This window comes from Saccopteryx bilineata, chromosome 3 (assembly GCF_036850765.1).
Source record: "Saccopteryx bilineata isolate mSacBil1 chromosome 3, mSacBil1_pri_phased_curated, whole genome shotgun sequence".
NCBI lineage: Eukaryota > Metazoa > Chordata > Mammalia > Chiroptera > Emballonuridae > Saccopteryx > Saccopteryx bilineata.
This window is the reverse complement of record NC_089492.1, coordinates 272,223,725-272,246,091: the sequence shown is the minus strand read 5'-3', so window position 1 is coordinate 272,246,091 and position 22,367 is coordinate 272,223,725. Positions and strand designations below refer to the sequence as shown.

General features: G+C 44.2%; 1 protein-coding gene and 2 pseudogenes across 4 annotated transcripts in view; 2 read left to right on the top strand and 1 right to left on the bottom strand.

The window, feature by feature from the left end:
- The first annotated feature begins 6,917 nt into the window (after nucleotides 1-6,917).
- Nucleotides 6,918-7,213, top strand: LOC136330068 (dynein light chain 1, cytoplasmic-like; annotated as a pseudogene).
- An 8,897-nt stretch (nucleotides 7,214-16,110) lies between these two features.
- Nucleotides 16,111-22,367, top strand: part of PHACTR4 (phosphatase and actin regulator 4) — a 108,172-nt gene continuing 101,915 nt past the window's right edge. For 2 of the 4 annotated variants that reach the window (XM_066269905.1, XM_066269903.1), the window contains exon 1: nucleotides 16,112-16,316. The gene's annotated coding sequence lies outside the window, so the exon portion shown is untranslated. Of the gene's footprint in view, nucleotides 16,317-22,367 lie in introns of all 4 variants that reach the window. The other 2 variants (XM_066269904.1, XM_066269907.1) reach the window with 2 other exon arrangements.
- LOC136330067 (GTP-binding protein Di-Ras3-like) lies at nucleotides 16,182-21,375 on the bottom strand (annotated as a pseudogene).

Here is a 22,367-nt window from a genome sequence, read left to right as displayed (position 1 = left end):
TTGGCCTCTCTGGCCTGACCAGTGATGGTGCAGTGAATAGAGTGTTGACCTGGGATGCTGAGGTCCTAGGTTTGAAAGCCCAAGGTCCCTGGCTTGAGCGCAGGCTCATCCGGCTTGAGCACAGACTCACCAGCTTTAGTGTAGGGTCACTGGCTTGAGTGTGGGATAATTGCCAGGATCCCATGCTTGCTGACTTGAGCCCAAAGTCACTGGCTTGAGCAAGGGGTCACTGGCTCAGCTGGAGCCCCCCGGTCAAGGCGCATATGAGAAGGAATCAATGAACAGCTAAAGTGCTGCAAGTATGAGTTGATGCTTCTCATCTCATCTCTCTCTCTTGCATGTGCGCTAGAAAAATAAATAAATAAACAAACAATATTTCTCCTGTCTGGATGTGTGTATCTGGCTATGCAAATCATACCACATTTCCCTGGTTTTTTTGTTTGTTTTGTTTTGTTTTGTTTTGTTTTGTTTTTACAGGGACAGAGAGAGAGTCAGAAAGAGGGATAGATAGGGACAGACAGACAGGACCGGAGAGAGATGAGAAGCATCAAAATCAGTTTTTCTTTGCGACTTGCTTTCTCATCTGTGCCTTGACCGTGGGCCTTCAGCGGACCAAGTAGCCCCTTGCTTGAGCCAGCAACCTTGGGCTCAAGCTGGTGAGATTTTTGCTCAAGCCAGATGAGCCCACGCTCAAGCTGGCGAGCTCAGGGTCTCGAACCTGGGTCTTCCACATCCCAGTTTGATGCTCTATCCACTGCGCCACCGCCTGGTCAGGCCATTTCCCTGTTTTTAACAAGCTAATTCTCCTTGCAGATATAGTATGGTGCGATGGTCTAGAGCCCAAGTTTTGGAATCAGGCAGACCTGAGTTTGAACTCTAGCTCAATTTACTAGCTCTGGGATCTGAGGTAAAAATCCCTGATGCTCAACTTTCTCATCTGTAAAATGGGCAATATTATTATCGTTAATACTCTGATATTAGCATGATAGAATGAACATGGATTAAAAGGATGAGGTTAAAACAGATAATATGTCTGAGCTGTGGTGCTGCAGTGGATAGAGCGTCGACCTGGAATACTGAGGTCAACCTGGAACGCTAAGTTGCTGGTTTGAAACCCCAGGCTTGCCTGGTCAAGGCACATATGAGAAATAACTAATGAATTGATGCTTTCCAACTCTTTCTCTTTCTCCTTCTCTAAAATCAATAAATAAAATCTTAAACTAAAAGCAAGAAAGATAATACATGTGAACTGCTCAACACAGTCTCACAGTATGTGTTTTTTAGTTTTTAGTTAAGATCAGGATCATGTTTATTTTCATTAACATATTTCATGCAATGCTTGGCACATGGTGATGCTCGAAACCCTGTAGGTATTACAATAAGTTATCAAAGTTTCTAAATGTCAGAATTATGCCTTTGTTATTTAATGTTTTTCATTTGTTAGCAATTAAGACAATCTTTAGCCTAGTACTTAGGGACATGTTTCATCACTGTAAATCTGACAGTGTTTGGCACCATTCCTGGCACACAGTAGGTACTCAGTACACAGCAGTTGAATCATATTCAGTTGACCTGATCATCCATTCAGACATTAGCACAAGAGCTGGGTCACTAAATAGCTGTCATTTCAGAACTGACAGCCAACCCTGACACAGACGTGCTTGCACAGTTTGTAAGCCATGACTTCAACTTCCTGCATTGCAGACATTTCAGTCAATAGTCTATTCCACCCACATGATCCTTAGAAGGAAAGGACAAACTGATAGAAATATCTGCTAAGAAAAAGCAGCTAAGAGAATGAGCTTTGGTCTAGGTACAGATCTGACTTACATCCTGGCTCCAGCACTGCCTAGTGGGTCAGTTACTTAATCTCTCTGAGAAAATCAGTTTTCTCATCCCTGAAAAGGGTATATTCATAGCATCTATATATCTTACCAGGTTATTGTGAAAATAGTCACTTCTTTCAGAAAACCTCCCTGCCACCCATGGTAGGTTGGGTTCACTGCTATACTCTCCCTATAATACCTGGCAATTACCCTTTGTAATTACTTCAACTACTCATTTTCTTTATGGATTGTAAACTCCCATAGGACAGGGATGGTGATTAATTCTCTCTCTCTTTTTTAAAATTGTATTTATTCATTTTAGAGAGAGGACAGAGAAGGGGGGAAAAAGAGAGAGAGAGAGAGAGAGAGAGAGAGAGAGAGAAAGGGGTGTATGGGGGAAGAAGTGGGAAGCATCAACTTGTAATAGTTGCTTCCCGTATGTGCCTTGACCGGGCAAGCCCCGGGGTTTTGAACTGGAGACTCAGTGTTCCAGGCTCATGCTTTATCCACTGCACCACCACAGGTCAGGCAGTGATTAATTCCTGTGTCCCCAGTGCCTAACAATCCCTTATTACATAGTATTTTGGGTGGATATATTTGTTAACTGAGTGAAATAATGAGATAATAGTGCATACAAACACAGAAGCTAAATTTAGCAAGCTTTCAACAAATGGTATATGTTATTATTAACAACATAGTATTGGTGCTGAGTTTATTCATCTTGAGAAAACTATTATAGTTAAAGGAGGAACAAATTAGAGGTAGGTATTGTGAAGCTAGCTCTGTATCTCATCTGTTGTATGTCCTTGACCAAATCTTTATTCTTGTCATCTTTCCACTATTAGAACACAACATATTCACCTTGGTGTCTTACCTAACTTGGTTCTTATAAAGTCTGCCCTTTGCCAGACGACACCTGACAGGCTGTCCTGTGTACGCCCAGAGTTTCTAGATATACTGTAGATTCTATACTCCACTAGTATACTCCTCTGCTTTCTTAGCTGCTAATTGTTAATCCCTGACCCTTCTCCAGTCTGACCCTATCTAGCCAATTGGCTATCTCCTAGATTCCAGCCCTGAACTATGTATGTTTGTCCTCACAATAAAGTCCAAAATCCTCAAGGTGCTGAACAGAGCCTAAACGTCACCTTTTCCTTGCTCACTGTGCTCCAGCCACCAGGATTTTCTGATGTTACCTGATGGCACCAATCTTCCTGATTCAGTGCCTTTGGACCCACCAGTATCTTCTTGGAACACTGTTCCCCTTACTCAACCTTCATGTCTTAGACTTTTTTTAATTTTTAAAAAATTTATTGATTTTAGAGAGAGAAACATTGATTTTCTTGTTCCACTTATTTATGCCTTCATTGGTTAATTCTTGTATGTGCCCTGACCAGGATCAAACCCACAACCTTGGCGTATCAGGGCGATGCTCTAACTTGCTGAGCTACCAGCCAGGGCTCATGTCTCAGCTTTAACATCACTGCTCAGGGAGCATTAGTTGACAATCTTGGCAGAAATATTTTTTCCATGTTTATGCCGTCTTCCTTGCAGATCTGGTGTGGTACACTATTAGAGCTTCATATTTTAAAAGAGAAGTTAAGAATCCAGACTAAATGTGAAAATTTTTGTTTTACGGATGGCAGGTAATTTAAAACTTGTAAGTGCAAAAGGCTGAATGAAAATATCTTCAGGTTAGTGACCTTCTGCAGCCTGCCCATTTGCAAACTGAGTTGTCCACTCTTTGGCTCTACTTGGCAACTATAGCTGTATTAATCATCACTCCACTTGCTAACTGTCCAATCAATGTCAAGCACTATGCTTGGTGCTTTACACAGATGATTTCATGTAATATCCAAAAACACCTGTGAGGTCAAGTAAGGTTCAGAAAGGTGTAGACACTTGCCCAAGGTTACAAGCCTTAAGTGCTACTGTGTGTCAAGGTACAATTTGTTGGTTTAGAATGACAGAGGCTTCTGATGTTTTGGCTAACAACAACAACTACTAGTATTTGTTATATGCTCAGTATGTGCCAGGCGTTGTGCTAAGCTCTTTACATGATCTAATTCAATCAACATACATAGGAGCTTCTGTTATCCTCATTTTAAAAAAACTTTATTGATTGATTTTAGAGAAAGAAGAAAGGACAGAGACTGAGAGAGAAACATTGATTGGTTGTTGTACTTATTCATACCATCATTGGTTGATTTTTTTTTAAGTTTATTTTTTTAATTTTTTACAGAGACAGAGAGTGGGATAGATAGGGACAGACAGATAGGAACGGAGAGAGATGAGAAGCATCAATCATCAGTTTTTCGTTGTGACACTTTAGTTGTTCATTGATTGCTTTCTCATATGTGCTTTGACCATGGGCCTTCAGCAGACCGAGTAACCCCTTGCTGGATCCAGCTACCTTGGGTCCAAGCTGGTGAGCTTTTTGCTCAAACCAGATGAGCCCGCGCTCAAGCTGGCGACCTCGGGGTCTCGAACCTAGGTCCTCTGCATCCCAGTCTGACGCTCTATCCACTGCACCACCGCCTGGTCAGGCCATTGGTTGATTTTTTTTTTGTTTTTTTTTCTATCCTTTTATTTATTTATTTATTATATTTTACAGGGACAGAGAGAGGGATAGATAGGGACAGACAGGAACGGAGAGAGATGAGAAGCCTCAATCATCAGTTTTTCGTTGTGACACCTTAGTTGTTCATTGATTGCTTTCTCATATGTGCCTTGACCAGGGGGGCTACAGCAGACCGAGTAACCCCTTGCTCGAGCCAGCGACCTTGGGTCCAAGCTGGTGAGCTTTTTGCTCAAGCCAGATGAGCCCACACTCAAGCTGGCAACTTCGAGGTCTCGAACCTGGGTCCTCCGCATCCCAGTCCAATGCGCCACCGCCTGGTCAGGTTGGTTGATTTTTATATTGTACCCTGATAGGGGATTGAACCCACAACCTTGGCAGGTCCGGACAGGCTCTAACGAACTAAACTATCCAGCCAGGGCTCATACTCATTGGGAAACTGAGGTATAGAACAGGTCTCTGATTTACCCAAGGTAAAGTCTGATTTAAACCCAGACAATCTGATGCCACAGTTGCTACTCACAGGAGCCTCTATCACCAATTTGGGTTTGAATTGAAGGGGAAATAAGGGGAAAAATTTTTTTTTTAATCCAATGAGAGGAGGGGAGGCAGAGAGACAGACTCCCACATGCACCAGGACCAGGATCAACTCGGCAAGCCCACTAGGCGGTGATGTTCTGCCCTTCTGGGGCTTTGCTCCATTGCTCAGCAACTGAGGCAGAGGCCATCCTCAGCACTCGGGGCCAACTCGCTCCAATTGAGCCATAGCCATGGAGGTTATGGAGGGAGAGGGAGAGAGAGAGAGAGAGAAGCAATAGGGGGAGGGGTTGAGAAGCAGATAGGTGCTTCTCCTGTGTGCCCTGACTGGGAATTGAACACAGGCCAGGGGCCGATGTTCTACCACTGAACCAACTGGCCATGGCCAAAAAGGGAAAAAATTTTAAGTCATTCTTTCTTCAATCCAGAGCCCCAACAGAGGCTAAATTCCAGGCCCTACACCTCGGGCTATTTCCATGAGCCTGTTATTTATTTATTTATTTATTTATTTATAGCTTTCATTTATTCTTTTTTAGAGAATGAGAGAGGAAAGAGAGAGAACAGAGGGAGGAGCAGGAAGAATCAACTCCCATATGTACCTTGACCAGACAAGCCCAGGGTTTTGAACCATTGACCTCAGCATTCCAAGTCAACAGTTTAACCACTGTGCCACCACAAGTCTGGCCATGAGCCTGTTATTGAGATGTGGCCTGCAGGTGGCAGCAACACCAAGTCTCTAAATTTTGCAAAACTCGAGTGAGGAAGTTTTATACAGATTCACTCATTTGCATATTGTTCTCTGATTGGCCCAACTAATTCTTTGCCAGTTAATTGGACTTGGTTCTCAGCCCAGTGAGACCAGCCAGGCATGTAGAAGCCATTCTTAGCTGTGAAAGAGACCCCAAAGGATTTGAAACTACTATGAAGTCTTCCAGTCCAGCAACCATCCTGATGATTTTCAACTCTGTTGGGTGGAACCATGATTCAGTAGTCACCCCAAAACTTTTTGAGTTTTTAGATTTTTAAAAAACTTTTCCTCTTTTTTTTTTTGTTATCATAAAGATACCATAAAGTATACATTTAAGGAAAAACTCAATAGCACAAAAGGATACACAGCACAGTTAGTCTATCATGTTCACCCCAAGTCACACTACAGTGTGTCTGTAAAGTCATGGTGCACTTTTGACCGGTCACAGGAAAGCAACAAAAGACGATAGAAATGTGAAATCTGCACCAAATAAAAGGAAAACTCTCCCAGTTTCATACCTATTCAGTGCAGTTCGATGTGGGCTCACGCACAGATTTTTTAGGGCTCCTTAGGTAGCTATCCCGTATAGCCTCTACAGACTCATCACTGACTGATGGCCTACCAGAACGGGGTTTCTCCACCAAACTGCCGGTTTCCTTCAACTGCTTATCCCACCAGTAATGTTATTCCTATGTGGTGGCGCTTCATTATAAACGCACCAATATTCACGTTGCACTTTGGTCATGGATTCGAGTTTAGCAAGCCACAGAACACACTGAACTTTCCTCTGTACTGTCCACATCTGACTGGCATGGCCGTGAGCTGCTCCGCTGTATACATGGTGTTACGTCTTCATCTGCGCATGCGCACATGCTGCCACATCATCCTACAGAAACTGGGAAGGTTTTCCTTTTACTTGGTGCAGATTTCACATTTCTATCACCTTTTGTTGCTTTCCTGTGACCAGTCAAAAGTGCACCATGACTTTATGGACACACTGTATTTTTCTATCCCAGAGGAAAGAATGTGTATGTATCCTTACAAGTATAAACAAAGAATATAAAAGTTCTGTATATGCATATATCCTTCTAAAGAAATAAATGATGACCTTAAACTATAAACTTCTATAGGAAAATATGGGGGGAGGTGTCTCTCGCTGGGTGTTAGCCTCACCAGCCTCTCCCGCAGAAGGCCACTGCAGTCAGCCAGCCCCTGCTCCACTGTAACCATGTATGACTGAAAGGTGGTGATCAACAATACTGATATGTTGAAGAAGACCTCACCAGACTATGTGAAAGGTGCTACTCAGGCATTGGAGACATATACATATAGAAGAATATTGTGGCCCATATTAAGAAGGAGTTTGATAAGAAGTATAACCCCACCTGGCACTGCATCGTGGGGAAGAAATTCAGCAATTATGTGACATATGAATTCTAACACTTCATCTACTTATACCTGGGCCAAGGGGCCATTCTTTTGTTCAATCTGGTAAAAGCATGGACTGTACCGCACACCCAGTGATCCATCCAAAAATAAGGACTGCGGCCTAAATTCCAAATACCAGTTATTGAAATCTTCAGCCTGTCCTAAAGGAAATCCTTAATTTTGAAATATCATTGTATTTTTTTCCCAAAGTTAGAAGTGGGGAGGCAGTCAGACAGACTCCTGCATGCGCCCGAACGGGATCTACCCAGCATGTCCACCAAGGGGCGATGCTCTGCCCATCTGGGCATTGCTCTGTTGCAGCCGGAGCCATTCTAGCGCCTGAGGCAGAGGCCATGGAGTCATCCGCAGCGCCTGGGCGAACCTTTGCTCCAATGGAGCCTTGGCTGTGGGAGGGGAACAAAGAGAGAGGAAGGGTGGAGAAGCAGATGGGCACTTCTCCTGTGTGCCCTGCCTGGGAATCGAACCCTGGGATTTCCACAGGCTGGACTGACGCTCTACTACTGAGCCAACTGGCCGGGGCCTATTGTATTGTTTTATACAGGGCATTCTCTGTACTCATTTGTTGTGGTTATAAGACAATTTGAAAAAAAGAAAATATAGGGGTAAATTTTTGTGATCTTGGGTTAGGCAAAGATTTCGAAGATATGACATGATTCACAAGAGAAAAAAGGCAAATTCAACTTAATCAAAAGTTTAAAACTCTGTACTGTGGCCCTGACCGGATAGTTCAGTTGGTTAGAGTATCATCCCAAAGCACGGTTTGACAATTCGATCCCCAGTCAGGGAACATACAGGAACAGATCTATGTTCTGGTCTCCTCTCTCACTCACTTTCTAAAATAATGAAATTCTGCTTGGTGAAAGATGCTAAGACAAACCACAGACCGGCAGAAAACATTTGCAAATCACATATCTAATAAAACTCTCATACCTAGAATATATAGGGTGGGGGAAAAGAAGGTTTAGTTATTCATATGGAAAGTAATACAATAATTAATAAATAATAATACAAGAATAAACTCTGTTTCATGTGTTTACAACTGTAAACCTACTTTTGCCCCCCCATAAAGAATTCTTACAACTCATTAATAATAAGAAAACACCCTGTAAAAAAATGGGCACAGCCCTGGCCGGTTGGCTCAGTGGTAGAGTGTCGGCCTGCCGTGCAAGGGGTCCCGGGTTCGATTCCCGACCGGGACACACAAGAGAAGCGCCCATCTGCTTCTCTACCTCTCCCCATCTCCTTCCTCTCTGTCTCTCTCTTCCCCTCCCGCAGTGAGGCTCCATTGGAGCAAGGATGGCCCGGGCGCTGGGGATGGCACCTTGGCCTCTGCCCCAGGCACTAGAGTGGCTCTGGTCGCAGCGGAGCGACGCCCCGGAGGGGCAGAGCATCGCCCCCTGGTGGGCATGCCGGGTGGATCCTGGTCGGGCGCATGTGGGAGTCTGTCTGACTGTCTCTCCCCATTTCCAGCTTCGGAAAAATACAAAAAAAAAAAAAAAAAAAAAAAAAGGGCACAGCCTGACCAGGCAGTGGCGCAGTGGATAGAGCATAGAACTAGGATCTAGCTTCTAAACCCCGAGGTCACTGGCTTGAGTGCAGGTTCATCCAGCTTGAGCCTGAGCTCACCAGCTTGAGCGCGGGGTTGCTGGCTTGAGCATAGGATCATAGACGTGACCCCATGGTCACTAGCTTGAACCCAAAGGTCACTGGCTTGAGCAAGGGATCACTCAGTCTGCTGTAGCCCACCCCCCAGTCAAGGCACATATGAGAAAGTGATCAGTGAACATCTAAGGTGCAGCAATGAAGAACTGATGCTTCTCATCTCTCTCCCTTCCTGTCTGTCTGTCCCTATCTTCCCCTCTCTCTGACTGTCTGTCTCTGTCAAAAAATTGTAAAAAAATAAAAAGAACGGCATAACTAATACAGATACTTCACTAAAGAAGATGGCAAATCAGCATATGAAAAGAGGCTGAATATCATTAGTTGTTAGGGAAATATCAATTATTGATATACCACTACATACATATTGGAGTAGCTAAAAACAATAATTAAAAAATAATATGACAAGCTTCACCAGGCGGTGGCACAGTGGATAGAACTTCAGACTGGGACACAGAGGTTCCAGGTTTGAAATCCTGAGGTCACCAGCTTGAGTTCAGGCTCATCTGCTTTGAGCATGGGCTCACCAGCTTGAGCACGGGGTCACTGGCTTGAGTGTGGGATCATAGACATGACCCCATGGTTGCTGCCTTGAACCCAAAAGTTGCTGGCTTGAAACCCACAGTCACTGGCTTGAGCAAGGGGCCATTCACTCTGCTTTAGCCTCCAGGTCAAGGTACAGGTGAGAAAGCAATCAATGAACAATTAAGAAGCCACAACAAAGAATTGATACTTCTCATCTCTCTCCCTTCGTGTCTGTCTGCCCCATCTGTCCCTCTCTCTGTTTCTCTGTCTCTGTCACACAAAAAAATAAATACAACAATATAAAATACTGATAAGCATTACAGAGCAACTAGAGCTTTTATTCTTGCTGGTGAAAATTCTAAATTGTGTAGCTATTTTGAAAAAGAGTTTGAGTTTTTAAAAATAAAGTTACAGCCTGACCAGGCGGTGGCACAGTGGATGAAGCATTGGACTGGGATGTGGAAGGACCCAGGTTCGAGACCCCGAGGTTGCCAGCTTGAGCGCAGGCTCATCTGGCTTGAGCAAAAAGCTCACCAGCTTGGACCCAAGGTCGATGGCTCGAGCAAGGGGTTACTCGGTCTGCTGAAGGCCCGCGGTCAAGGCACATATGAGAAAGCAATCAATGAACAACTAAGGTGTCGCAGCGTGCAACGAAAGGCTGGTGAATGATGCTTTTCATCTCTCTCCATTCCTGTCTGTCTGTCCCTGTCTATCCCTCTCTCTGACTCTCTCTCTATGTCTCTGTAAAAAAATAATAATAATAAAGGAAAAAAATAAAAAAAAGTTACATGTACACTTACCATGCAACTCAACAATCCTACTTCTCAGGATTTACCTAAAATAAAAGTTATGTTTATACAAAAAACTGTGCACAAATGTTTATGCTAATTCCATTCATAGTTGAAAAAACTATAAACAATTTCAATGGTATAAACTAGTGAATAAACATACAATGATACATTTATACAATGGAATACTAAGAAGGAACAACCTACTGATATGTGCAACAACATGGACGATTTCACATGCATTACTAAGTGAAAGTAGTCAGACTAAAAATCTACATACTTTTTTTTATTCCATTTTTATGACTTTCTGGGAAAAAAAAAACCCAAACTACAATACAGAAAACAGATCAGCAGATGCCATGGTTGGGGGGAGAGGTTGATTATGAAAGATAGCATGAGGGAATATTTTGGAGGTAATGAGTAATTTAGATTATTATGGTGTTAGTTACCCAAGTGCCTGCATTTAATTCATAGAACTAAACACCAAAAAATGCAATTTACTGGCCCTGGCCGGTTGGCTCAGTGGTAGAGCGTCAGCCTGGCTTGCAGGAGTCCCGGGTTCGATTCTCGACCAGGGCACACAGGAGAGGCGCCCATCTGCTTCTCCACCCCACCCCCTGTCCTTCCTCTCTGTTTCTCTCTTCCCCTCCTGCAGCCAAGGCTCCATTGGAGCAAAGTTGGCCCAGGCGCTGAGGATGGCTCCATGGCCTCTGCCTCAGGCACTAGAATGGCTCTGCTTGCAACAGAGCAACACCCCAGATGGGCAGAGCATCACCCCCGGTGGGCATGCCGGGTGGATCCCAGTCGGGTGCATGCGGTAGTCTGTCTGACTGCCTCCTTGTTTCCAACTTCAGAAAAAATAAAATAAAATAAAATAATGAAATTTACTGTATGTAAATAAAATCTGTTTAAAAAACAAAAACCCAACATTCCCACTACCCCTAATGACCACTACCACTGTGATAACCATTGATTTCAAGTTGACATTTTGCCTTATTTTTCAAACAATTTTTTCAAGAAGTAAAATATCAGAGATATGTGTTTGTTTTTTTCTTTTGACAGAGACAGAGAGAAGGACAGACAGACAGGAAGGGAGATGAGAAGCATCAATTCTTTGTTGTGGCACCTTAGTTGTTTTCCTTTTTTTTTTTTTTTTTGTATTTTTCTGAAGCTGGAAACGAGGAGGCAGTCAGACTCCCGCATGCGCCCGACCGGGATCCACCCGGCACGCCCACCAGGGGGTGATGTTCTGCCCATTTGGGGCGTCGTTCTGTTGTGACCAGAGCTGTTCCAGCGCCTGAGGCAGAGGCCACAGAGCCATCCCCAGCGCTCGGGGGCCATCCTTGCTCCAATGGAGCCTCGGCTGCGGGAGGGGAAGAGAGAGACAGAGAGGAAGGAGAGGGGGAGGGGTGGAGAAGTAGATGGGCGCTTCTCCTGTGTGCCCTGGCCAGGAATTGAACCTGGGACTTCCGCACGCCAGGCCGATGCTCTACCACTGAGCCAATTGGCCAGGGCTTTTTTTTTCTTTTTTATTTCTATTTGGGTTTTTGTTTTGTTTTGTTTTTTGTGCCAGAGATAGAATCAGAGAGAGGGACAGACAGACAGGAAGGGAGAGAAATAAGAAACATCAATTCTTTTTTTTTTTTTTTTTTTTTTTAAAACTCAAGATTTTTTTTTATTTTTATTTTATTTATTCATTTTTAGAGAGGAGAGAGACAGAGGAGAGAGAGAGACAGAGAGAGAGAAGGGGGGAGGAGCTGGAAGCATCAACTCCCATATGTGCCTTGACCAGGCAAGCCCAGGGTTTCGAACCAGCGACCTCAGCATTTCCAGGTCGATGCTTTATCCACTGCGCCACCACAGGTCAGGCCGAAACATCAATTCTTCATTGCAGTTCCTTAGTTGCTCATTGATTGATTTCTCATATGTGCCTTGACTGGGGGGGGGGCTACAGCAGACCGAGTGACCCCTTGCTTGAGCCAGTGACCTTGGGTCCAAGCTGGTGAGCTTTTTGCTCAAACCCGATGAGCCCGCACTCAAGCTGGCGACCTCGGGGTCTCAAACCTGGGTCCTCCGCGTCCCAGTCCGACACTCTATCCACTGCGCCACCACCTGGTCAGGCTGATTGCTTTCTCATGTGTTCCTTGACCGGGGCTACAGCCGAGCCAGTGACCCCTTGCTCAAGCCAGTAACCCCTTGCTCAAGCCAGTGACCTTGGGCTTCAAGCCAGTGACCTTTGAGCTCAAGGCAGCGACTATGGGGTCATGTCTAAGATCCCATGCTCAAGCTCGTGAGCCCGTGCTTAAGCTGGTGACCTCCGCATCCCAGTCTGACTCTCTATCCACTGCACCATCCTGGTCTGGCTCAGAGATATGTTTGAAGCCCCAATGTATCCCTCCTTTCACCAACCGCTTTTCCTCTCTCCTTGGAAGTAATTGCTTGTGACGGTTTTATTTCCACATGATTTTTAAAACTATGTATGTATGTATGAATCCTTAAGTAGGTTATAGTGTTGTTTGTTGTCGATCAGGCGTCCCTGATTCGACTCCCCTGTGCAGTGGGACGCTCCTGCTTATCAGCAGCTCTGGCAGCCTCTTTGAGACTATTCTTGAGGCAGCTATGAGGATGCTACTGTTAAGTAGCTCCGGAGGAAAGACACTACCAACACACAAATTAGTTGCAATCAGACAAGCAATTTATTACTCACAAATCCTTTTGGCGTGTCTGGGTACAGCTCCAAGCTGGTAAGCTTTTTGCTCAAACCAGATGAGCCTGCGCTCAAACTGGCGACCTCGGGGTCTCCAACCTGGGTTCGCCACATCCCAGTCTGATGCTCCATCCACTGCGCCACCGCCTGGCCAGGCCATCTAACCACTTTTTAAGATGTTCTTATTTACATTAATTTACAACATTAATGTAAATAACACCAAGCCACTTCTTATCTATGTATAACTTCACACACATACTAACTGGGCAGTGCTTGTAAGTCAGAGTCTGTTTATCACAATACAGAGTTATGGCGCAAAGCCACTATATTAATTCCTATCCAAATGGCATAACTTTATTTAATTTTAATAATAATTATTTTTAGTATCATTTTAATTACTTTTATATATTTTCCATATTTTTATATTTCTATATATTTAATTACTATAACCTTATATTACTACATTTGTCATATTTTAAATTTTTATATACATGGTGTCAAGCTGTATATAACCATCTTTTCTCAACATTTTGTTTTATTCATGCTGTTATCTGTAGTTTTGGTTTATTTGGTTTATATTATGACTATATCACAGTAGATTTGCCCATTCTTTAGTAGATGAATGTTTAGATTGTCTCTATTATTATTATTTTGTAATTTCAAACATTGCTGCAGTGAACACCTTAATTCCTGCAGCCTGTGTCCGTGTTCATTATTTTATTATTATTATTTTTTTTCATTTTTCCGAAGCTGGAAACAGGGAGGCAGTCAGACAGACTCTCGCATGCGCCCGACTGGGATCCACCCGGCATGCCTACCAGGGGGGCGATGTTCTGCCCCTCTGGGGCATCGCTCTGTTGCATCCAGAGCCATTCCAGCGCCTGAGGCAGAGGCCACAGAGCCATCCCCAGCGCCCGGGCCATCTTTGCTCCAGTGGAGCCTCGGCTGCAGGAGGGGAAGAGAGAGAGACAGAGAGGAAGGAGAGGGGGAGGGGTGGAGAAGCAGATGGGTGCTTCTCCTGTGTGCCCTGGCCGGGAATCGAACCTGGGACTCCTGCACGCCAGGCCGACGCTCTACCGCTGAGCCAACTGGCCAGGGTCCATGTTCATTATTGAAAAAATATATATAAAGATGAAAACTAATATTACCCACCATAATAGTTATTGTTGATTGAGCATTTAACATCTATCAGGTATAGTGTTGGGCACCTTATGTGTGTTACTTTAATTCTCACACCAACCAACATATTAGGAACTATTATGTTTGCTATTGTACAAAGAGGAAACTGAATCTTAATGAGTTTAAATAACTTGGCCAAGGGCACACAGATAGGAAGTGGCAAAACAGGTTTCTGCTGCCAAAGCCTCTGCTTTTTTTTTTTTTTTTTTTTTTTTTTACAGAGACAGAGAGAGTCAGAGAGAGGGATAGATAGGGACAAACAGACAGGAACGGAGAGAGATAAGAAGCATCAATCATCAGTTTTTCGTTACCATTGCGACACCTTAGTTGTTCATTGATTGCTTTCTCATATGTGCCTTGACCACGGGCCTTCCGCAGACCGAGTAACCCCTTGCTCGAGCCAGAGACCTTGGGTCCAAGCTGGCGGACTTTTTGCTCAAGCCAGATGAGCCCGCGCTCAAGCTGGCGACCTCGGGGTCTCGAACCTGGGTCTTCTGCATCCCAGTTCGAAAAGCCTCTGCTCTTAACATTATGCTCCAGTAGTGCCTCTAAGCTCCAATCCAGAAATGATAATGGTTAGAAATAATCGTTACTGTTAATTGGTCTCCCAGAAGACAAGAGAGGCCTGACCTAGGCCACTTTCCATTTAAAAAATTAATTTGGAGAGCTCTGGCCAGATAAATTCAGTTGTTAAAGCATAGTCTCAATACACATAGGTTGTGGGTTCAATCCCTGCTCAGGGCACATACAAGAAACAACCAATAAATGCATAAATAAGTGAAACAACAAACAAATGTGTCTGCCCCTTTCTTTCTAAAAATCAATAAGACATTTTTTAAAATAAAAAATTATATTGGGAGGCCTGACCAGGCGGTGGCGCAGTGGATACAGCTTCGGACTGGGATGCGGAGGACCCAGGTTCGAGACCCCGAGGTTGCCAGCTTGAGCACGGGGTCATCTGGTTTGAGCAAAACTCACCAGCTTGGACCCAAGGTTGCTGGCTCAAGCAATGGGTTACTCGGTCTGCTGAAGGCCCACTGTCAAGGCACATATGAGAAAGCAATCAATGAACAACTAAGGTGTCGCAACAAAAAACTGATGATTGATGCTTCTCATCTCTCTCCGTTCCTGTCTGTCCCTATCTATCCCTCTCTCTGACTCTGTAAAAAAAAAAAAAAAAAAAAAAAAAAAAAAAAAAATATATATATATATATATATATATATATATATATATATATGGAGTATAATATACATGCAGAAAAGTATAGTTTAAGTACAGAAAAATATACATATCCCAACTGGTGAATTTTCACAAACTGAATACATCCATGTGGATGAAAAAGGACTCTGGAATAAATCTGAGGGTCACATCTCAGGGTGATCTGATCATAAATTCCTAACTGGGCAGGTCATGAAGAGTAGTCAAGCATCAGTCTTCAGTTCCCTAGTAAAAGGTTATCTTTGCCTTAACCAAGCCCTGTCCATTATTTTTGTGCATCTAGGTTAATACCCCTTTGAAATGCCTCTTTTTTTAAAGACCCCCTGCGAAGCATAACCACCCTCAAGAGAGCACATAATCTTGCTAACTAACCCTAATTCAATCACAGAGATTTCCCTGCCTTGCTTTCTCCTGAAGGCATGAAACGAATTCGACTTGGAGTGATGTTGGTGGAATCCTAATGGTAGCAGAGAAAACGGGAAGGAACTGAGGTATTTGGGATGTAGGATAATTGATTCAGTGGGCTGAAGGAAGTATCAGGAATGATTCAGGAGTTTCTTCCTTATGCATAAAATTGAGGGAATTTGCTTCTACATTTTTTGCACTTCAAATTGGCCCTCAGTAGTTTTTTTTTCTTTGGGGGAGATTATACTTGAAATTTAGCGGCTCAGTTTTCTAAAACAGCACACTAACAGCAGCTTCCACCTGAGGTACTGACTGGAAATATACTGAACTTTGTCCTTCCAAATCCAAACACCTTTGTCTCCTCAGTACCAGGAATGGAGACTAAAATCTTTTCCACTCGGGGCTCCAGCAGGCGGCGCATGCCCAGAGAGGCCATGCGCGACGATAGCCCGGAGAAGCAAACGGGGAGAGATTTCCGCCATTTTGTCCGGCCTGGACACTGCTGGCCCCGGCTGGAGACTACAAGTTCCGTGAGGCCCCGCGGTGACACTTCCTACCCCCTCACTGTCCGGCCTGCTCCCTCTTTCCCCCCTCCTGGGGGCCGAAGACTCTGGCTGCCGCTGGTGGCTGGCGGGCCAAGTAGGATTTCCGGGGGAAACTATTGTGGAGGCTGAGGAGGCGGCGGCGGCGACCCAGGTGAGTCCAGCGACCAAGGAAAGTGAGCGGGAAGTGCCCGGATTCGGGCTGCATCCACCTTTTAGGCTGGGACCGCATTCTTGATTCAGCCAGGGGGTCGCAATCAGGGGGAGGGAATGGCTCGGGCCGCGGTCGCGTTCGGCGGCTGACGGGGCGGGCCCGGGCCGCCGCCTCCTCCTCCGACCTCCCACAACGGTCCAGCGCTGGCTTCTCCTGCAGCTCGCCCCGCGCGGGCTCTGCCTCTCCGCCCCAGTCGACTTGGCGCGGCTCTTTTGTCTGGGCTGCTTTGCACCCCTTTGTGCCTGTGCTTGGAGTTGCCTCCTTGGGAGAGCCCCGGGGTCGGTCCCTGCCGGGAACCTGTCCCTGGGGGATCCGATTACAGTAACTAGATCGGGTCAAAGTCCATTTTTCAAAACTGCCCGGCTTCAGACCTGGGCATCCAGGCTGGGCAGAGAGGAAGCTTCGGAGCTAGGCTGAGGCAGATGGAGTTTTTGTTGAAAACCTCGAGGTTATTGTCTCTTAAACATCAGCCCTGGGCAGCTTCAATGCTTGAATCGTAAGGGTATTTTCGGTGTGGGAATGGACTTTGGAAAAGAAGTGAGTCCCACTCCCAGGGAAAAGTGGGAAGGGATAGAATTGGCTGCGATGTCTGTTCGGGGCGCTGCTGTGACCGAGGAACCGAAGAAACAATGCGGATGGGCTCGATGGTAGTACACCTCTGGAATCTCGGAGGAGAGAAAGGGATTTATTGCGGCGAGCAGCCTTTTCATTCATCCCATGCAGAGAAAGGCTACAGTTCTTCACCCAATTTCTCAATTTCTCGCTCCTCTAATCCTTTATTATTTCTTCTGCTTAAAAAGTCGAAAGAAAACGTCTATTTAATAGAACGGTCTGCTTTATAGAGACAATAGAAACTAGTGGCTTCTAGAAAGCAAAAGAAAGGATTATTTCACCAAGTAATAGGAATGAAGCCAGTCTGCGGGAGGAGAGGTAGTAAGTAGATTCTACAGCAATCCGTGAATTCTGTGGATTTGATCAAACTTTGTTAGATAGTGGTAACTTTATGTATGTCCTGTTGGAAGACTGAATTGCCATATATTTAGCTTAAAATAACACTTTATAACGCCATTGCAGATACTCCTTTAAAAAAATAGATTTAGCACTTCAAGTCTCTGAAATGAGGACAGCAAGGACTCCTTTACACGAATCAGGGAAGGTTATTGGAGTTGTATAGGTTAAATTCCCGTCCTAGCCATGTAAGCAAACAAAGCCCTTTGTATTTTATTACTTCCGTATCTCATAATGGAAGTGATTTACTCTAAGTATACCTACCAGATTGTGTTAGTAAAATTGTGTAGGGATGCAGGTCTTTAATGCAGTGTTCTTCAGTTTTTAGTCTGGCAGTGAATGGGGATTGTTTGTGTTTCCCGGCTATGATTTAGAGAAGTATCCATAGAGTTGTTCTAGGAGTTTTAGAAATAATCTGAGGAATAGCAGTTGCTAATGACTGGCTGTTATTTGTTTCTTCAACCATGACATTATTTTTTGAAAACAGCTCATAAACATGTAATTTTCACTATAATTCTGTGAGGTGGTTGTTCTCTCATTTTATGGCTGCCAATGTTAAATTTACAGCCTCTAAAATGATCTGTGACTTGCCCAAGGTTACAGATCACCTAGAAAGGAAATAGTAGAGTAAACCATACAAGTCCAGTATTATTATTATTACTATTATTATTATTATTATTTTTACAGAGACAGAGAGAGGGACAGATAGGAACAGACAGGAACTGAGAGAGATGAGAAGCATCAATCAGTTTTTTGTTGTGGCACTTTAGTTGTTCATTGATTGCTTTCTCATATGTGCCTTGACCATGGGCCTTCAGCAGACCAAGTGACCCCTTGCTCAAGCCAGTGACCTTGAGTCCATGCTGGTGAGCTTTGCTCAAACCAGATGAGCTCGCGCTCAAGCTGGCGACCTTGAGACCTCGAACCTCGGTCCTCTGCATCCTAGTCTGACGCTCTATCCATTGCGTCACTGCCTGGTTAGGCAAGTCCAGTATTCTTTCCATTATCTCGCACCTATTGCAGTAACACATTGTACCACCACCAACACTTTTTGATTTACTGAAATTTAAGTGTTGGAGAAAATAATGAAAATACTTTCCAGTCAAAGCAAACTGATTTATAAGGAACTGGAGTTTCTAGAATCATAAACAAGACCACATTGAACCATAGGTAAAAGTGAACATTGGTGCCATTACCTTATCTTGTGGTATGCTGTGATTATCTTGTACCTAGACAGAAGGGCAATTTTATGGATCCTAAGGGTGCAGAGGGTGGTCATGTCCTTGGCTGATGTTTTGACTAATTATTATGAACAGATTTTGACTAACCTTTTGCTTAAAAAGAAATACTATATTATATATACAGTAGCTTTGGCTCCTGGAACTAGCATTGAAGAAAGACCTGAAATTCAGATACTTTTCTAGGCAAAGAGTCAAGAACCAAGATAATGTTTTCTAGGCCCTGGCTGGTTGGCTCAGTGGTAGAGTGTCAGCCTGGCGTGCAGAAGTCCCGGGTTCGATTCCCGGCCAGGGCACACAGGAGAAGTGCCCATCTGCTTCTCCACCCCTCCCCCTCTCCTTCCTCTCTGTCTCTCTCTTCCCCTCCGGCAGCTGAGGCTCCATTGGAGCAAGGATGGCCTGGGTGCTGGGGATGGCTCCTTGGCCTCTACCCCAGGCGCTGGAGTGGCTCTGGTCACGACACAGTGACGCCCCTGGTGGGCAGAGCATCGCCCTCTGGTGGGCGTGCCGGGTAGATCCCGGTCGGGCGCATGCGGGAGTCTGACTGTCTCTCCCCGTTTCCAGCTTCAGAAAAATGCAAAAAAAAAAAAAATCATAAAAAAAAGATAATGTTTTTTTTAGTTTTTACTTTTTATAAAAACTTTTAAAAAAAGCAAAACAACAAAACCTTTTTAATCGGTTTTAAATCTTCTCTTTAAGTCTTGGATTTATGTCAGAGCATGCCATGAATGTGACATCAGAAATAGAAACTTACTTCACCTCCCTTACTTAAATTCTTTTTAGGTAAAATGCATAACATGCCAACAGAATGGAGTCAGTACAATTAGTCTAGCTTTTTTCTAACTAGTAAAAGCCTGTTTTAAATCTCTTACTATGCTACCATAATGGAAGGCATCTCTTTGTCTTGTGGTTTTTTTGTTTTTGTTTTTTTTTTGCTGTAGGTCTTCTTTATTTCCAAAGCAATTCATTTATTCAGTCAACAATTATTTAGTGAAAGCCTATTGTGTTCTAAGTACTGTTGTAGACCAACCCTAAGGATAAAGCAGGGAAAACAAAGGAAATCTTTTCCCTTTTGGGGCTTATGGACTGGTTGGGGGTGGGTGGAAAGACAGAAGAGTCAGATACTTAAGTACTGTACTAAATAAAATTCTATTTTATTTACTCTGCAACTTGGAGGAGTAACCTCTTTGAACTTTATTTTTCTCATCTTTAACATAGAAATAATTTTCTCTGCCCCTACCCTCAATGCTCAGCTATAGAATATTCATTTTTCTTGCTTAGTATATCTCTCTCACAGTCATCTAGCAAAACTTTTGTTGCACAAACACAGTTCTTAACAATTAAGTATACAATGGAAAGGTCTGATTTTACAGGACATGAAATGTTTAAGAATAGTACATGAAAATAGGGTTACAAGAAGGGTGGTAATATCTTTCACTTTGCTGTTTTATTCTCTTTTTTAAACATTAATCTCTGAAGTCTGTCAAGACTTACTCTCATTTTTCCTTTCTTCCAGTGTCAGTGTAACAATTTGAATTCTCCTGCCTGGGGAAAAGAAAAATTATTCACTTAAAAGGGACATTTATTGACATCTAGCTGTTAAAACCCAGACCACAGCACAAGTCAGTCATGCACAGGTGACTTATTACACTGGCATTGGTCCATGATCTCTACACGCTGTTGAAGAAGGAGGTTGGGTTCCTAAGATCCAGGTCTAATACAATGTATTTGGCCAGCAGCTTCTCCCATTTTGGGGCACCTGGGATTTCCTCTGGGTAGGCTGGATGTAGGTTTTGGGCTTCTTCTCATGGTTCAGCAGCATATGAAACAGCTCTTGCCCATTGATCTCTGTCCTGGCAGAGGTCTTCATGAAGGCGCAGTTCTGCTCCAACATGTAGACCAGGGGTCCCCAAACTTTTCACACAGGGGGCCAGGCCAGTTCACTGTCCCTCAGACCGTTGGAGGGCTGGACCATAAAAAAAAACTATGAGCAAATCCCTATGCACACAGCACATATCTTATTTTTAAGTAAAAAAACAAAATGGGAACAAATACAATATTTAAAATAAAGAACAAGTAAATTTAAATCAACAAACTGACCAGTATTTCCATGGGAACTATGCTCCTCTCACTGACCACCAATGAAAGAGGTGCCCCTTCCCGGAAGTGGAAGTGCAGCGAGGGCTGGATAAAAGGCCTCAGGGGGCCGCATGCAGCCCGCGGGCCGTAGTTTGGGGACCCCTGATGTAGACAGTGCCATTCCTCTCTGTCAGATCCCAGTAGTGGCTGTCATCGCATTTGTTGCCCACCGGCACTATCGGGCACTTATGCAGGTTTCTATCTCTGATCTCGCTGACTCAGCTCATGGAAGGGCTTCAGCTCCTCCAGGATTTGCTTCTTAGTGACCTAGTAGACCAGGATGAAGGTGTGGCCCCTGGCAATGGCAAGGCGCTGCAAGCCAAGTAACCACCAGCCGTGTTGGTAATATGCAGCGTGCCCATGCTGCAGTTGCTGCCCAGCACTTGGTGGTAGGTAGGTATCTTCTATAGTTGGCATGGACTTTTCACAAAAGTTGCCTTGCACCCATCTCTGCACCAGTGCACTCTTGGGAACACCCATGGAACCTGGGGGATCACCATGCTGAGCTCTTTGCTTTTCCTCTGGGGCATGACAGTGTGGATGATCAGCAAAGTGGGCAGAGACTGCAGCCACAGTATCAGCTTTTCCTTGAAGCCAAAGCAGAAGTTGCCCATTGTCAGAAATGGGCATGAAGATGCCCACACAACTTTTCTGGCACTGAGCCAGCAGTAGGCAAGTCTCACAAAGATAGGAAGCCACCGGGTAAAACACTGGCTTCTGGCTCACAGTATCCTGCAGCATTTTCTATTTTCTCCACCAAGGTAAATCCCCAAGAGGTTTTAGGAGAGGAAGTGTGTTTAGTGGCTATTTGATATTTTAGGGAAGAGGTAATTGAAACTATACAGCTTTCAAATTCAAGCTCAATTTTCAGTTTGACTTCTTCAGTATGTTTAAAGTACCTTTTTTTGTGTGGCAGAGACAGAGTCAGAGAGAAGGACAGATAGGGACAAACAGACAGGAAGGGAGAGAGATGAGAAACATCAATTCTTTGTTGTGGTTCCTTAGTTGTTCATTGATTGCTTTCTCCTATGTGGCTTGACCAGGGGGCTACGTCAGACCAAATGACCCCTTGCTCGAGATAGCGACTTTGGGCTCAAGCTGGTGAGCTTTGCTCAAACCAGATGAGCCCGCTCTCAAGCTGCCGACCTCGGGGTCTCGAACCTGGGTCCTCCGCATCCCAGTCCGTCGCTCTATCCACTGCACCATCACCTGGTCAGGCTAAAGAACCATTTTTTTGAAACCATTGAGATCTTGCTTCCCAGCATGTCATCAGTTTGGCTCAAATAAACATAAATATTCAGACAAAAGAAAGTACACCAGCTGTTTTTCTGACATATTTACTCAACATAATGCACTTACTACATTTGGAGTCTGAAGACCGAGGTTCTAGTTCCAGCTTTATCACATTTCACAGCTGTGAATACCAACTAAAATCTTTTTTTTTTTTTAATTCTCTGTTTCTTTTTTTTTTTTAAGTTTTTTTTTTTTAATTCATTTTTAGAGAGGAGAGAGACAGAGAGGGAGAGAGAGGAGAGAGAGACAGAGAGAGAGAAGGGGGGAGGAACTGGAAGCATCAACTCCCATATGTGCCTTGACCAGGCAAGCC